The following is a 4646-nucleotide window of genomic DNA, read 5'->3' on the forward strand; positions in this document are numbered from 1 at the left end:
ACAAAAATTAGAACTTCTTCGGAACCGGTTTAGGATTTATTGTTAATACATCGTCAGTTTTCGCAACGGACTAACATTATAGATTTTGCCTCCATACGTTTTAAATGCAAATAGTTCTTACATACGGCTGTCCATTGCGCCGTGTTTTGTGTCTTCTTCTATAAATCTGTAACAGTCAGCGACTAAAGAGCTCACCCGCACATGTCAAGCTTATATATGCCGCGGGGAGAAGAGCATGTTGAATAGGAAGTGTCGGGCACAGTGTCGAGTGTTGTGCTTGTGTATATGTCGGTGATCTGTAATGCGTGGTATTGGTGTTGTCTGTGATGTATGTAGGGTTCTGTGTACTTGTGATCGGTCGTAGCGTAATAACAAACTAATTTTTTTTTAATATATAGACTGCTAGAAATTTCGTTAGGTGGCGCAAGTTACCGCCCGATCTCAAATAATTTGTTCGAGTTATTTCTTCATTTAAGCTCGCTTTTCTGTCAAGCGGCTCGATTGTAGCTACCGACGCCGCCGACCGCCGACGACCCACGTACCTACCTTCGCACGTAGCTACGTCCGCCGCTTGGAGACTGTTTACTATGCATAAAAAAAATTGAACGAGAACAAACGCCGTCCTGTGTGCTCTCAATTCAGCTGGAAGGCGCGCGGCTCTTGTGCCCGTGTCTTGCCTGTTCTCGGCTGCTGGCCGCCATGTTTTATGAGCAGGCTCAGCGGCTCAGCCAGCACGCTCAGCCGTGCTTAGCGGAAGAGAAACACGGTGTATCGTGTTAAGTTTACACAGCACCTCATGTGTAGACGAAAAACACAGATGGCTGCGTGTAAAACGAACACGTTTCGACGTGTCCGCTATGGGACAACGGTTTACACGTCTGGGCGCGTTATTTTTGCTAACAATGCACGTTTTTGGTAAAAGAAAATGATAAAAAAACTATATATCTGTACATAAAAGAAAAACACATTAAAAGAACATTTGGAGAAAATCGATGAGCAAGTTGGCAACACTGAGTCCTCAACGTTTTTCACGGTTGGCCCAATCGCTATCGACCTCACTACCAGGTTGAAAAAGAATGTCCGCCTGCAAAATCTCTTTGATCCACGCCAATGTAAAAAAGACCAATTTAGTAAGTTCACTTTTGGAAGCTTGCGCCGGCAACCCCCTGGGCTCGATCCCCACCGCCCCCGCCCGTTTCTATCTGGATGAGTTTCGTACCGCACGCGTTCGTATAATCACTACTGCGTGATGCACGTGAAAAAACCTGAGTTCGTTTCCCGGCACTCATGCCCACGCGTGCCCACTCGCAGCGTGAAGTGAGTTCGTTTCGTCCGGCACTACACGAGAAATTGCACTCTCTGAGTTCGTTTCAGCGCCGTCACCCCACGCGTGCATGAACTCGCTGCACCGAGAAAATCGAGCGTACGCCAGATTGCAATAACATCATGCCTCGCTCCAGCGAGGAGCGGGAGCAGACGACGAGGGTTCGTCTGTTACGATGTGTCATTCGTACAGCGGAACCAAAAGGAAAAAAAAAGTTGATTTTCTGATAGAAATCGTGTCTCGCGGGCAACAGAGCTTTAATTGTGAGCGTCTGCTACTTCATGAAGGAAGCAATTGAGAACCCGTGCTTTACTTGCATGTTTTTAGTCGCTCTGTTACCGTACAGACGCTGAGATATACCAGTGTGTAAAGAAATGCTCAGAAAAAACACGTCAGAGGCCCCCGAGATTATCACCATCCGTGTGCGGGTGAAATGAGTACATACTCATGGAAGTGTGTACTTTTAGATAAATATAAATATGCACCTTGCTTGGGAGTATGATAATGGTTATCGAACTTAGGTGTTTAAGTTGTTGATCGCGTGAAATAATAGCCCAGAATGTGTATCACCGTGGAGTGTCACTGGTGAGGGCTACAGTTGCATAGGCTGCCATAAATCTGCCACAGAAAAACGCTGGTGACTATGCCTGAAAATATTCGAGTTTGGATCATCGGTAAAATGTATGGGCTGCGCGGAACTGAGCGCTACGTGACAACCATACGTGCGTTTACCTGTGGTTTTGTACGTCACCATCGGCCAAGTGGGCGACTGAGCACGTCTAGCGGTTCAAAGCGAGCTTCGCGCGGATGATCATGGAGGATGATGATAAAAGCGGCCGACGCGATCGCGGGGTGAAACGGTCGACGGGACGAGACGCATTCAACAGGAGTCTGGGTTGTTTAATGCACAAGCCCTAGCACGTCCACACACACACACACACACACACACACACACAAACACACACACACACACAAACACACACACACACACACACACACAAACACACACAAACACACACACACACACACACACACACACACACACACGCACACACAGAAACATTACTTGCGAAACTGGAACGGAATTAACATAATACCATTTTCGCATAAAATGCAAACAATCGCCGATGTCGTGTTCGCGTTGACAGCGCGGTTTGTCGGTCGTAGGAACAGCGCCGTTACTTTCGAATAGCCAACAAGATCCGATCCGACATGAAGTAAGGCCTTAACATGAAGAAGTCGAAAGCGCCATCCGCCGGCTTCGCGGCTCTACGCCGACACTCTAGCCGGTGTATTTTTCTTCTAGCCGAGCTAAACCATTTGGCGTAGTCAAGCCAAGACGCCTTGAGCTTACTTTTCGGCGGCTAACAGCGCTGGACGAGCTCCCCTCTCCCCACCCCCACCTATCCCTCCAACCCTTCTACACATTCCCAAGACCCGTCCGTTCCCCCTTCCTCTCTTCCATAATGACCGCAGCCTTCTTAGCATAAGGAGAGGCCCACCCCACCCACCAAAAACTCCCCACGTTATCGCTGCAATCAGCGTGAGACTCCCTCCCTCTCCCCCTAATTAAGGAGGGTCCCCGTTTTGAAGGCGGTTCCCGGGCCAGATTCCGAAGTTAACCCCTATATTCGGGCGAAGTTGCGATGGACGGTGAGCTATTTTCTATTTTTGTGTTTGCTAGACTTGAAGCATGACCAAGTTTAATATAGAGTTATGGTCATTACGATTTGCACAACAAACAGGTATATGCTTTGTAGATATCACTTTAGGAGGTGTTCAGTACTGTAGATAGATTAAGTAGATAGGCTAGGCGGTTGACATTACACATCTTTGAAGAACCTTCAGTCGTTTCCGTTTTTTTAAAGTTCTATATTGTCAGCCTAGTATTAGATAGCCATATACAAATGTTTATGTAGGTAACGTATCCGAACAGTTTGAAAGATTATATCTACATTAAAATTATGAAAACGAAGCTGGAATATGCTAAGCAGATGCCGTTAAAAAAAGGACATAACGTTTCTGATTTATGGCTAATGACAATGCATCCTATATATTCCAAGCGCTCTTAGGCCTTCTACATTATTACAAATTGTTTATGTATCGCTACAGTGAGCGTTGAGCAAAAATTCCGAGGGCACCTAAGGACCTCTTATGAGTTGTGAATGCGAAAGCATCCCTGGCTCGCCGGTGACTGCTGCGACACTGGGATAGGCAGTGGCAGGAGTTCGAAGCACTGTTCGGCGTGTGGTGAAATCACGTGTCCTCTTATCATTATCATCGCCCTAGCTGAGGATGCTGGTCGAAGACGTTAGACCTCAAAGCGTAACGTTAGGCATAACGCTAGGCCTAACGTCAGGCCAGCGCATACCCGCGTCCCCCCTTCCCGCTGCGCCGGCAGCAGTTCGGCTAGCACCTTAGCAACGATGACGCCGTTTCTATGGAGCCACATGACGCGCCGCAGCCAATGGGAATTCAGGTGCCATTTCGCTCAGAAAATGGGAATTTAGGTGCCGTTTCGCTCAGCCGATGGGAATATAGATGCCGTTTTTAATAATAATAATAATACTAAATCATTTTATTTCCATCAATGATACATCAATGAAGGAGACCAGGAAAAAGCTGTGTCAAGAGAGCTTGACGAGCCCATGGCCCCCTTATTGTCAATAAAATACAATTTGGTGGTACAAAAATGGTACAAGAGCAAACATGGAGAAATTATGCAATCATACAGCAAGCACTGTTTAAAAGCACAGATAGTAAGACAATACTCTTATGGTTTCGAATGTAAAAACACACCGCGAAGTTCAGAGAAAGGCATTTTTGCAATGTTAATTTTTTTTTTCCATCTAGCCAATTTAGTATTTTAGGGAGTGTGTATTTTAACATCTGATACCCATAGTTATTATTACATTTAGAAACTTTTTAGAATTCGACGCGTCGAGTAGTGCACATAGGTATACGGCACTGTAGGGAGGCTAACTCAGAAAAGCTTGAGTGTCTTCTTCGTTCCAACTTAAAAGAGGAAGTGAACCTTAATATTATAGTAGTTTTATATCAAGAACTTTGACGAGTTTAAACAGTTGTTGAGTGTATGAGTGATAGGAAACATTTGAAATAATTCTCAACATTTTTTTCTGCAACACATATAGTTTCTCTAGGTTGTGGGGACGTGGGGGTTGCGGGGTCGGGCACTGTAAAACAATTTTCGTAGAAAAAACGAGAAAATGCTTGGCAGCTCTATTAACAGGGGATGCCCATTAAAATAACGTGCCCCCATATTCTGATAATATGTGAATGGAGTCGTTAATGCGACGGTACC

Source organism: Ixodes scapularis, unplaced genomic scaffold (assembly GCF_016920785.2).
Source record: "Ixodes scapularis isolate PalLabHiFi unplaced genomic scaffold, ASM1692078v2 ptg002668l_1__unscaffolded, whole genome shotgun sequence".
Taxonomy (NCBI): domain Eukaryota; kingdom Metazoa; phylum Arthropoda; class Arachnida; order Ixodida; family Ixodidae; genus Ixodes; species Ixodes scapularis.